This window comes from Neodiprion virginianus, chromosome 6 (assembly GCF_021901495.1).
Source record: "Neodiprion virginianus isolate iyNeoVirg1 chromosome 6, iyNeoVirg1.1, whole genome shotgun sequence".
Taxonomy (NCBI): Eukaryota; Metazoa; Arthropoda; class Insecta; order Hymenoptera; family Diprionidae; genus Neodiprion; species Neodiprion virginianus.
The window spans coordinates 9,462,712-9,475,952 of NC_060882.1; the positions used below are offsets into that span (position 1 = coordinate 9,462,712).

A 13,241-nucleotide genomic window follows, 5' to 3' on the forward strand; every position below is an offset into this window, starting at 1 on the left:
TTCAAGAAGAGTAAGAACCTCTTGTGAAAAGTCAATATTTCTCTAACGCAATTTCAGGAATTGATTCCGACTCTCCGTTTATTAAAGAGAACGAAATTTTTCTCGAAAAATATGACATGTAACTTGATATTTTTTTCCTTGTATAAATTATTCAGGTGTACGTATTTCTTTGTACGATACAACGCTTTAAAATCGTCTAATTTCGACGATGAATAATAATCAGATTTCCCGATGACTCTCTGTACTATTTTTGGTTTTCTTCCTTATTATTATCATTTTCCGTTGTTCATCGGTGCAGTTCTAGGTAATCCACCCATTTTTGCGAACGAACTTTAAGCCTTAGTGTAACGCCCTCGGGAGGAGTGACTAATTTTCGTATTTTGCGCTTTATGCAGTATAAATAGTCTGATATAACTGGGCGTTGGATTGTCCCGCTGTATCATCGCCGACGAGTCGAGTGGTTCAGGGCGGTTGGAGGAATGAGTCACGAATCAAGGAGGATTCTATACGTATCCGTGTTGTAATACTCTTAAAGTGTCGTCGTGCAGTCGGGGTGAGTCGCACCGAGTTGAGTTCAATCGTATCGTAAGGAAAGGATCCCGCAAGAGTTGGAAACCCTCTCCAGGGATGTTTTCTTATTTTTCTTTCTATATTTTAACTTTTTTACTTGCCCTTTTTACAACGCAGTTTTACTTCGAGAGTTTACGCATCAGCGCTGCGTCGTATCCTCAAGTTTTATCGCCTTGAAGCTAGAATTCTTAAGCTGACACCGCGAATGTATCGAAGATTCTACTTCAAAACAGTTTATACCGTAAAATTTTCAGACAGTTGTCTATTTCGTTTGAAAATTATGTACGTAGAAAAATTATAAGATCTTAACCATATTGGCGTTATGTGTACAACGTGACTTACTGCGAGAAAAAAAAAGACAACTCTATGTAGAAAAGAAACATTTTGTAACCTTTCTAGAAAAGAAAGATTTTCATAATCGTGTTTCGTTTAAATTTCAATGTGTAACGTTACCCTGCAATTTTATGCGTTGCAAAATTTTTTAATACCGAAGAATCATGAATTAGGTTCATCGTATCAAGTTTCCACGTAATAACTTTAACGGACACAATAAAACTTCGTTGTATGGAAATTTTGACGAAAAAATGTATCTTCCTTTTTCCGAAGGACTGTGAAACCCGTTAAAATTTATCAGTGACGTTACCAACTCGACAATAATTAATTTACCAGGATCGCGTAGCGGGGAATTCTTATTTTTTTTTGTTTTATTCATTTTGCGGCATCGCGTAACCGGCGTAATTAACGGCGAGTCCGAACGTCGCGACGCTTGCATCTCCCATTCCAAAAGTAGAAGAGACAGACGATTCGTCGCCGGAATCAGCAAGTAAAGCGAACCAGACGGTAATTCGGTCATTCGGTAAGTTACAGCAGCGCTTGTAGTATGACTTTTATGCTGATGGAATAATGGTTTCATTAGTTTATAACAATGTAAAGTGAGTCTGATCAGCTTATACTGCACTAGATGCTTACATGGGATATATATCGCAGGCCGGTTATATAGTAACAAACGTCAATTGTTTGAGGGGGGTTTCATTAGTTATAATTAATTGAATAACACGCGGCTGCTGCTGCATGGAGGGATAAACGCCAATTTGCATCAGCTGCGTTTCATTGAAGATAATATAAACTATTCATCGGGATTCTTCTCTGCAGACGTGTGCGGATGAATAATTTAAATATAAATTACTCGGAAAAGATGCCGGAGATCTTATTTGTTCGAATCTGTAATAAAAGTTGGAATTTTCATCAGTCACTCGGAAAAATTCCGTCAATCTACCCTCATGTTAAACAATTTACCGAGGTTTCTAATTCCACTTCGGAGTGAAATTATCCGTGACAGCGAGAGGCTCCGTTCATCTCTGTAAGGTACAATTAATGCCTCGGTGACATCTGCAACAGTTTCGCGCCGACAGGTGAAATGGGAAGAATATTGGATCTGCTGGGTCAGAGTTCGAAATTACGGAACATCCGGCCGGTTCGCGGAGCGTCTTCCGTCCAATTTCGAGTTAATTACTGTAAAAATACCTTCGGACCTTCGTCGCTTTCGTTCTAATTGGTTCGTTAATAGCTTTCGAATAATCGAATTTCCACACATGAAGCACTTCGCGCTGCAATCTGGGTGTTGGGCTTCTCCTCATTTTTAATTACCAATTTTTCATCATTTTCATTGCTTGGAAGTAAAAGAATGTATTTGCTATTTGCCACAAAATGACAAAATATACGCCTAATTTACATTCGGAGACAATTTCAGGACGGTATATGTATCTGAGACAGGACATTCACCTTTTTCATTTAAACTAGACGAGCTTGGCTTAAAGAGTCGCTTTTTTGCGCGCCGCAATATCTGCGGCACTGCGTAACCGGAGTAGGTACGACCTTTCTCATGTTTCCTTCTTAAATTCTAAACCACTTTAATATTTCAACTCTTTTGGGTCCTTCTTTAGCCAACGCGGCAAAGTGAAAAGATAAAAAAACAAAATAAAAATATATATATGTACATTAAACATACAGACCCCTTGGCAATTTACTTTCATTTTGAAAATTGTCTGTTTCGCAAGGTGAAAATACGTTTATGCTGGTCGAGTTATGTTCGGGTACGCATAGCTCATTATCATCAATTTTTTTGGTCTTGGTTAATATGCGATTCAAAAAAATTTCCGCATTCTTGAACCTCTGCATCATTGACTACCTGTTAATGAGAAGGATCGAAAAAAAAAAGAAAACGTAAACGTACTCAATTTCATCTTGAGTATTGTACGTGGATCTCAATTTTGGTTTTTTTTTTTTTTTCAATTAGGAAGATTATTTTGCGCATGGAAAACGATACAAACGAGACAATCTGTGAACGCACCTATAAGCCATCAGGTTGCAGCGAGATTAGGAACAGCTTCGTTATAAGCGTATGAGAGGATATCGCGAGTTGAATTCCCACCGACATTAGTCACGATTTATAAACCACGTCGCTAAATATCTTGTATGGGTAATGTGTAGTATAAACACTGCTGCTATGCGGATGATTGGATAATGGGTTATCAGTAGTGGTGGTGTACCAACGAGAAAATCGATCTTACATGTACAACTCACGATCAGCAATTAATTGCAATATATAACACAGGTTCGATTTTTTCATGTATCAACATAGACGACATGGAATGACTGCGATAAGCGTTACTAGTTTTCTTAAAATTTACGAGTTGTTTGTTCTTTTCATCATTCGCGTTAATTTTTCCGTCATTTCTTCATTTTCGAGGAGAATAATTAGGCGTAACGCGATGATCCGGATATTAAAGTTGGATGTTGGTTTTTTTTTTTTTTTTTCATTCTTGTGTGGCGAAAGAAACAAATGGCAGGGGTGATCGTAAGTCTTCTAGAAATCAGGCACCGAGTGAAGATAATTCAGCCGAAGGACTTTGCGGTACGTCTTCGCTTTTTTACTCTCTCTCTCTTCCTCTTTCTCTTTTCTCTTTTTGCTTCTCAAATTTCGGACTGCAGTCACTCCGCATATCCGATGGGGTGAACTTACATAAAGGCAATTTTGCAAATGATACTCCGGAGGCGAGCTCAGGCCCTTATATCCCGGGTCTAACGCGCTCTTCTCACGTGGAATGAATAAACCACTGGCAACAATTTCGCCGCGGCCCGTGACCTGTCACGATTTTTGCGAAGCGAGAAACAACCGCGTGTCGGCTTAAACTTTACGACGTTTATTTCGACTCGGTTAGCTAACCTCGACCGCACTCGCATACGTTATACCTGCATACATGTAACGACGACTTCCGCACGCACGCTAACTAAATCTTGATTTTATGAATTCTTTCACGTCTCGCTAACCTCCTTTTTATATGGCTCCAGTTTATTTGCCTACCTACTTTTATTTCATACCGATACTCGCGTAGTCCCATGTAGCGTTTGCTGGGAACGGAGTCGGGCTAAAATTCAGAGCGACGGGAATCTCGGAAGACGTTTCGACTTTTTAACAGGTCCGATTTTCACCAACCACCGTACCGACACCCACCGACTTAACCTTACATCGGGCCAGACTGAGAAAAATTTCATTTGTTACAGTAACTAGAAGAATTCAGTAAAACAGGTATCGTTAATAAAAATTTTTCAGTTAAATAAATCTTTGAAATCAATTTATTGTTGCACAAGCATTAAATTTTCGCAACAGTTACAAGAACATATAGCAACAGTGATGATAATGAGAAAGAATAGTAACGGATACTAAACTTTCCGATAACAGCTATAAAACTAATTTTCATTTTGTACCTAAAACTATATTTTTCGATTGTGGTAAAAAATGAAAATAGTTAAGGACTGAGCGGTGACCGGAACTAAAAATTTCTCTCAGTGCATCGAATATAGAAATATTTGTGGATCGTACTCTAAGCCCTCTTTCGCGGTTCTGTTACAACACGTAGCATACCGGTTTGTTAATCAAGGTCTTGAACCGCTTGTCACGGTTCGACGGAAGGCCAGAATATTTACGACAATGTCCTTCGGAACGGTTCTGTGGATGACTAGTCACAGATCATTGAAAAGCCGTGCCTACTGTACGCTATACTTGCATGTAACGTACGAAACAGAAACGACAACCAGACCACACGCGCCTATTCATATTTCGCCCAGGAGAATCTTGTGCACTTATGCAGCGCATCCAGCAGCCATTAGACTGCACGTAAGCACTGTGAATTTACTCACTGTACCAGACGCAATTTCTTTTCAGGTTAATTTTACGCCGCAGAGAACACCGCTGCATCACGGATAATGGAGGCGATTATTCAAGACGACAAATCTCTTTCCATATTACCAGCGAAAGTTCAACAAGAGGGAAAAAGAGAGAGAAAGAAAGACGGGCGATTGCTTTCTAAACAAATGCATGTGGTTCAAGTCGGCAGCGTTAATGTAACGACGTGGTTTTAAGAAAATTCGTTATTTCGCGACTTTAAGATACTTTTCGAGATTCGGTAAACCGTGAAAGTACGGTATGAAGAAATTCATAGTTTCCAAATTCAACTCCTTAGAAGCTATTCCGAAGCTGGAAAAAAAATGATTTTTTTTGTTCAACGTTGCTTTAAGGCATATGATACAAGGCTGGCACTAACTTCAGCTTTGTAAGAACGCCTATCTCTAAGTACGCAATAGGCGGGTAAGCATGTTACTACGCCAGTGCGTTGACGCCTGGAAATTCCAAGTCCAACGACCCTTAAACCGACGACCCGTAGTTGACGGTTTTGACTCTTTGGAATAATCAATATCGCCAACAACCGCTAACTAACCGACGCCACTAGCCTCAAAAGCTGATACTCATTAATCAGTTCGTCGAGGAAATTGGAGAATTGAGATGAAAAATATAATACGGAAATCAGAGCGGGTTGCGCTTGCTTCAGAGTTTGCTTATTTGCTCGGCGATAACGAATCCGATATACTGCGAATAATTGCGCCTTTTGTGACAAATTATTATCATTATTTGGAAGTATTGGCGAACGGTTTCTGCCTCTGTGATACTTTACGTCTAGGCCGGAAAATTAATTCCAAGGATTTATCGCGTATAACAAAGAGACTGAAATATTCGACTGAAACTTTCACGAAATAATCGATAATCCGCATACGTATACGTAACGAATGTGCCGACACTTTCTTCTCCTTTGCTTTAGAAAAAAGTATCTATAAAAGAACCGAAAAGTATGAGTGCCCAGTGATGAAAGTTGTTTGAAAAAATTTTTAATAAGTCTTTAGACGAGTGCCAAAATGATTTTAAGCCCATTTTCTCGCACCGCATATCCCAGGCAAACCCGACCTGAGGAATTTCAAGTGGATCTTCGATGTCAGTAAATATGCAACCCTCGTTACCTACCGAGAGGATAGGTATACTACGCTCTAGTCTGCGAACCGATCTGCACCATCTGATGTTCTCTATTATGCAAAGCTCGACTAGACTAGGGCGCACCTACAAGTATCCACCTACTTATTCACTACCACGTACGAATAACACTTTCCTCCGTAAAGACGCGGCGTGCTTTTTGTCCGTAATGGATAACGTCCGAACACTTGCGACTCGTGAAGCCAGCTCCGAGAGAGAAGCGCCGGTTGGGGTTAAAAAATGCAAGAAACGGTTATGCTTGCCGAGTATAGTAACAAGTCATCGTGAAATTTTTACGACCTTCTTACATCGAGACCATCAACTTCTTGTAACTTGACGCGTACACGATTTATGGAAATTCAATTCAGGTTGGCGAAACGACGTTTCTTTCGAAAGGAAATTTGGCGAAATTTCGAATCTCATACGCCAAAGTTATCTTACAAGATTACGATAAAGCTTGACGCACTCTACCCACTTTCTTTGCGCGTGATTCGTACATACCGGGTTTTGGTTTCTTAACGGTCGAAGTTCACCCGAACGAACCATTCTCTTCGGCGTGAAAGATCTAACAATGAGATAATAATCTGTTGATGTGGCTTTCACAATAGAGAAACATGTAGAAATTACAAATCGCTTTCGTCGTGTTGAACGCGTATTTTGTACCTCTAGACACCGATCGTGCGCAAAAATTCTCAATGAAAACAGAAATTAGCATTTCATGAACGCGTGAACTAACGACTGTGTTTCAAAGTGTACTATACGTGTACCTTCCATTGAATATTAATCGCTTATACATACGAGTACAATACCTAGTACACGTTGGAAATTGAGCAATTAGGTGTAATAATTATCTTGCACCACCTAGCAAACTTTCATTGTTCTCAAACATATTCAATCAGGGATTTGACTAATTTTTGTGCCAAAATATTCCCCGCTCTGTCAAGAAAATTCTTGATGCCTAGCCTGATTGAGTATGCACTAGGATTAAGATCGTTTAGAGTTTCGGGAACGAGGATGTGTTACGCGTACTTATCGTTGTGACGCTTCCGCCTCGTCTTCCTGTATAAATTTATAAGTATCCACACAGGCACATTGCTTAATGATTCACGGGTAAAGTCTTGCACGCTCACCGAAAGCTTTTCATAACTTTTAACCACCCTATACCATGAAAACCTGACGGTCTTCGCGTCTGTGTAGACTCAAAGACCTTTGTAACTCACTCCGGTATATCTTCGTTCATTTTTCTTAGCGAGCTGGTAAGTCGCGTCGCTTGCAATTAGTTATATCTTAAATACGTATCGTCGGAGCGAAAATCTGGGAAATTTTTTACAAGAGTCTGACGGAATATGCTGCCTAATTGTTGTTCGCGTCGCATTAGAATCTCCGTGAAATTCAAATAAATCCCATTTCTCATTGTTTATGCGACGCATTGTTTTTCAGACCAGGTTTTTAAAGTACGTTCGTTTCGTCACCTGCAGTCTTAGGTGCGTAATTTCAACTTTTTTAACGGTCATCCGGCAAGCATAATGAGGATGGAATGATGAAAAAGTGAAAGAAGGATAAACTAAAATGAAAACGTTGCGTGACGAATAATGTAGGTTAATGTTCTGGCTACGTTTATCTTTATCATTGTGCTCTATGCAAGAAGCTGTGCAAGAACACGTTGAGCGTAGAAAAGAAATCGTTTCGAGCGTAAATTTTTATTCATTTTTTTTCCCATATATTTTCACCGCTGTAAAATATATATCTCTGGCAAGTCTTCGTCGGTTTTTAATCTTCACCTTCGGTTACGTCAGCGGTCGAAAACTCGCGTGAAACGGTTGTAAGAATAGAAATAAAACTGTTATTATCAATAAATTAGCCTAATTCCAAAGTTTCAAAACCGCCTTGAGCAAATTCAACGCACTTTCTAAACGCGATTCGTCTGAACACCTACGTGCGGAGTTTAATTTTAGTGAAAAAATCATAACACGAGGAGGGCATAATTAGAATAAAGTGATATTACTTCGGAAGGCGATACATTCAGACGTTGAATATCGCCAAAAAGAAGAAAAAAAAAAGAAAAACAAGTAAAAGTGAAAAAGAAAGGAATTGTGTTAGGTAACTCATCTAGATGTACATGCCTTCATCTATACTCGTTAAATTCAAAAGATGCGAACGATGATACGCGCTGTTAATTATTTTCGCGCGAGGCGAAGGCGAGCTCAAGAAGAATGTAGAAGAAAAAAAATTTAAGAAAAAATTTGAATGAACGAAAAACTCCTGGACAAAGGTGATCCAGTTGTTCCACTCCGTGTTGCAGGCAAGAAAGCTGAAACGCGTTTTCCTTTGAACTAAGAAAGTGGACGGCGCTATAAGTTTACGACACCATTTGCATGCAACTCGTCCGTCCTACAGCAGCAGCTGACCGAGTTGATGCGAATGTGCAAATAAATTGTGCTGTCGCGGTGTCCACGCTGTGGTACGTACTACGCTCTGATTAATTGCACGCCTCTTTGCGACAAAATTTTGCTTTCGTATATATCGGAACAAAAACAGAACACTGCACTGAGGTTTTTGTGGTTAATTGTTGACTTGAGATTTTTTTTACCAATAGTGTACTGGGAAAAATTTCGTTTGTTCTAATATTCAAAAAATATGATTGGAATAGAATTGGTAGTGTGATTATAGTTGCCGATACTGCATCTTTAAGGGAGTAAAGTTCGTAAACGTTAATGTAACGATTCATTTTTAGGAAAAATCATTATTTCGCAACTGTAGGATCGTCTCAAACTGAGTAAGTCAATTTTTGAAAAGCAAAATGTTTTTAGTTTCAGTATTTCGTTGCTTCAACGTTACTAACTTCAATCTTCTAACATTTTCTGGCTATTGCAGCATTGATTCTATTTGCAGAGTTGATTAAATTTAATCATTTGAATAAAGCTTTGAACGAAGAGAAAATAGTTGGAGAAAATGCTGTTTGCTTTGATGCCGACATCGCTTCGCATCTATTTGCAACGGCACTTTGCTGTCGCGACGAAACGTTTTTAGTAAAAAAAAAAAAACCAAGTCTCGAGGGAAACGTAGGTCTTGAAAAGCATCCTCAAACTTGTTGAAAACTGTTAATCGTCCCACTCCATCAAGCCCTCGTCGACGATGCATCGCAACGTTATAGCTGCAGTCTCCCTTTTCTCTTAAGGTACTCGGCCTATTGTCGGGTCGTTACTTGACTGACCCCTGACCTCGTCAGCGTTCGTGAGACACCTTCAAGCGCGATAGAGCAAGCGAGTCTTGGCACTTCGTTAGAAGTCGGTTGGTTACAACAGACTGCAGTAGCGAGCGATCACGACTCTGGATGCTGGGATTCGACCTGAATACTAACCCATTCCGAAAGGCACGTCTTGTGCCCGATGCGATGCAGCGTCATCGACCTACCGTAGAGAGCGCAGCTTGCAGCCAGCAGCGGGAGGGTTGATTGTGTGTGCATTGCACGTGGGTTAGGCCGGAGTAAACACGAGGAGGAAAACTGGGAGCAGGGATACGCAAACAGGATGAAGCGGCGATCGTGGGTGTCGGGTAGCGAGGGGGGGTAAACTGCAATGTCCGGGAAGCCACCCAGCCGACAGCGCACCAGCTGATAGTCCGCATTACGATAAAGGCGTAGGACATCCACGTTTCCATTATCTCGAAGCTTGTCGAGCGAGTGCCGGCATCGGAGCGTGTTAATCGGAAGACTACCGGTGGATTGATTGTCTCTTTGCGAAGGAAATTCACTCTCGAATCCGTTGGTAGCAACGGTATTGATAAGCGGCTCTAACCGCTCGCGCGCTTTTATGGTGACACATGAATGCCAATGATCGTGTCTCGGCTAGCTGGAGAACCGTGGAATCGCGTATCGTTCGTTTATGAATTAGCTGCGATAACGAATGGCTGTAATATTATCGATACTCGGGAGAACGTTTAGGCTTGTGATCGAAATAGCTTCTTATTTACTCGCTGCCTACAATGAGCTATCGATTGCGTATATATGGGGATAGGTATAACCCTGTATAAGCTTGTTATATTTAGGATGCTCAGGTGCGCCCTTATGAATTAATGCCACGGCTATTTCCAGCTGTGAAATATAACCTTCGCTTCGGCTAAAAGGGTTTTGTTAAAAATTTGAATTTTGCAAACTATACGCCTATAAGCGTATAATGTGCTCTCAGGGTAAGTGAGATGAGCTGAGGACTGCCTTGAGTTTTCAATTTTTCAGTTTTCTCGCTACGAAAAATGAAAGCGTCGAAAAAATTTGATAACCTCCTGAACGTCATTTTACCGCGTATATTTTGCTATCTTCACCTCCTTTAACAAGATTGAACGAATTAGTCTTGCAGTAAAAAATATGCCACAATGTACCTTTGAAGTTATTATACTTTCTGGACCTAAGATATTTGCTAATTTGGCACGTGTATTCCAAGGAACTGCATAACTAGTTGCGAAAAATGCTCCGACATTTTAATTTTCCTTTTACGTTTCAGAGACTTATTAAATTCCATGCATCCTCTACGCCGACGATATAGAAGCTGATTATTGCCAATTTTTAAAAAAAAGGAAGTGAAAATATTCATTCCCGAACTTGAATTGAAATCATCGAAAGCTCAGGTCCCCCATAGCCGAGTTTCCGTCCGGTGCGATCATTCCGTCTAGTCAATAGTCAACAGTGGCGAAATCGAAGTGACAGTACCGAGAAGCTGTAAGGTTTATTCCTCGCGCGATTATATAAAGAGTATAAGGTACCTCAGATTCCGTACGGACTAATTGTCGGGCCGGAGAACAAGCAAATAGTGGTGAAATCTTGCGCCTAGACTCCACGGTACGAGGTTAAGGTACGCAGTGTTGTAACCATACTTGGAAGTTTGCCTCCGCGTCCTTCTGGGAGGATCGGCGGTATTCCGACAACCTTGTTTCCCGCGCTGCAGAGGGAGTATGACTAATGATAATTGGGACGCTGGTTCGCCTCTGGAACCTTGAACTCCGTCTTCTCCCGTTTTCAGATACGTTAAACCATTGCCACCTTCCCGCGGCTCGCTTTTCAAAAATCACACGTGACTCGCCCCTGCGCCCTTGTCCTTCGCCGCTGAAATGCGTCCAAACTCCAAAGTATTCGACTTTCATCGAGCCGCGTATCAGCCGATCGAAGCCACCCCTGCCTGCTCAGAGGTCGATGTCCGGCTGTCGGGACCTTAAAGAAGGGGCCAATTAGACCAACCTGGTGGTGGGACGTAGACTCGGTTCGTTTCTGTCGTTTTTGCCAACACGCTAGTCTGATGGGAACAATGGACGAACCACGACTATGGAGGGCTGCAGTGCTAATAATGCGAAACTGACCACCGCGATAATCGCGTTTGTTAGTGTCCAAGGTGAAGAAGCGGAAGAGTTCGGAGAATGAACCAGGGCGACAGATAAGATGGTAACAGACCGTCCGCGATCCTCCAATGTCCCAGTTTGTACCCTTTTGTAGAATTTTTTATGCACGAATTTTCACCGTAGTCAGTCAGTCTAATACATATACCATTGGGAAAAAGCACTTCCTCACTTGTTCGATTCAAATTGAAAATAATAATTTACCGAATTGTACTTCTCTAGACCTATCTTTATTCCTCGTCGTTGTGACTACGAATAAACTTCTTGTACATTCTGTAGTCGTAAGTTTGAATTTTTCAAAGACATATCGCCATGTTTGGATCATTTTCGGTGCTTTTAAATTAAAGAAATCGCGTGATCCTAGAAACGAGTTTTGTCCAACCGAGTAAAATGATTCGTCCGGAATTGAGAACGAAGTGAAAAAAAAAAACGTCTTCGTATATACTAATACAAAGTATACAAGCACCGAAGCATAAGCACGCTCGAGTCTTGAGATGGGTGAAAAATATTCTACGCAATACATCACAATCCTAGTGTGGAAACAATTGCAGGTATGAGGTCGTTTAAAAATACTTTTTCATCGTTTGTTAACGGTGACAAATGTGAATGCCACGCGTTTGACGAGCTGTTAATTAACATGCATCATTTTTCTTCTCCTTCTTTTCGCCTTTTTCTCGTTCCCCATTGTTTCAACGTCTCTGGAATTCGCATACCTAAATATGTAGATGCCGCGTGCCCGTCTTGCCCGTTGCTACCTAGAACGCAGATTCCCTTATGTCTACCACCGCTTCCGGTACTTCTGAATATCCATACAAACATAAGCACACCGTAGATGGCTGGTTAGTGAAGTGTTAAGTCTTGTCCCCGACGGGTCTCAGGTTTCGTTTTGTTTCTCCTCATATCAGTGAGAGGAAAAAGAAGAAGGAACCGGAAACTCCGGCAACGTCGTGTTTACGTGAATTGTTAGGCTTCGTTCGCACCATCATCATTCAAGACTTGCGAGAGTGTAAAAGTAAATTCCGTTATACACCGCGATATTATTTTCTTCATTTTACGTGGTCAGATCAATGAAATGCGCCGCGGTAGTTTTATGCAAAACAGATATGGCAAACTGCAGAAAATAGAGAATACGCGAGAGAAGAACTAGAGACCACAAATGAAAAAAAAAATTTCATTCGAATAACGAGGAAGTCAAGAAAAATCTTGACTCTCTAAAATTAAGGACATCGCTTCAAAAGCCTACCGTCAGGATTATTCGTACCGACCGGTTGGGTAGAAAGATTATTTCGTTTCACGTGGAGGTTTTATTTCTTTGTTGGGCAATTGGCTGTTTCGGTGCACGGTATACTTGAAAACTTTCTGCAACCGAGCTGCGATATGATGTTCGTCGAGAAATTTATGACTGTAGATGGTATAGACGTGCGTGTAAAACCTGAGGCTACATCCTTGGTTGGATTAACGTTTTCCTTAAGATCGGACTAACGCGTCTCGTTCGCCTCCGCGGTTATAAAGTAAGTTGGATAAAACATAAGGAACAAGAAGGTGAAGATTAAAGTCAGCTGTTCGAAAGCTTGGAATACTTCTAAGCATAGTATAGATATCTCTTCGAAACAGCAGTTTATGGCTTTAACGGTAAATCATTATACGCACCAAAAATCGTGATGAAGATCTTTCTTCCTTCTCTCGATACTCAATTGCAGCTATTAGTGTTCAAGAAATATACGGAAACTTCTTCCTTCCGGTTTAGGTATAAAAAATATTCTTACCTGAAACAATCAAAATTTCAAAGTTAAATCAATATTTTGGTATATGCGTGCAGGATGTCATGATGAATTTTGGAAATAATAGCGTAAGATAAAGTTACGAAGAAATAGTGCAATAATTTGACGGAAAAAATTTGGCCTTGTTTGTAAAAGGAATAATA

The 13,241-nt window shown here is 40.6% G+C and overlaps 1 protein-coding gene across 1 annotated transcript in view; it reads right to left on the bottom strand.

The window, feature by feature from the left end:
• Positions 1–12,986, bottom strand: part of LOC124306607 (uncharacterized) — an 84,455-nt gene extending 71,469 nt beyond the window's left edge. Inside the window, exon 1 of the mRNA XM_046767395.1 lies at positions 12,968–12,986. The gene's annotated coding sequence lies outside the window, so the exon portion shown is untranslated. The remainder of the gene's footprint in view (positions 1–12,967) is intronic.
• Between the last annotated feature and the right edge of the window lie 255 nt (positions 12,987–13,241).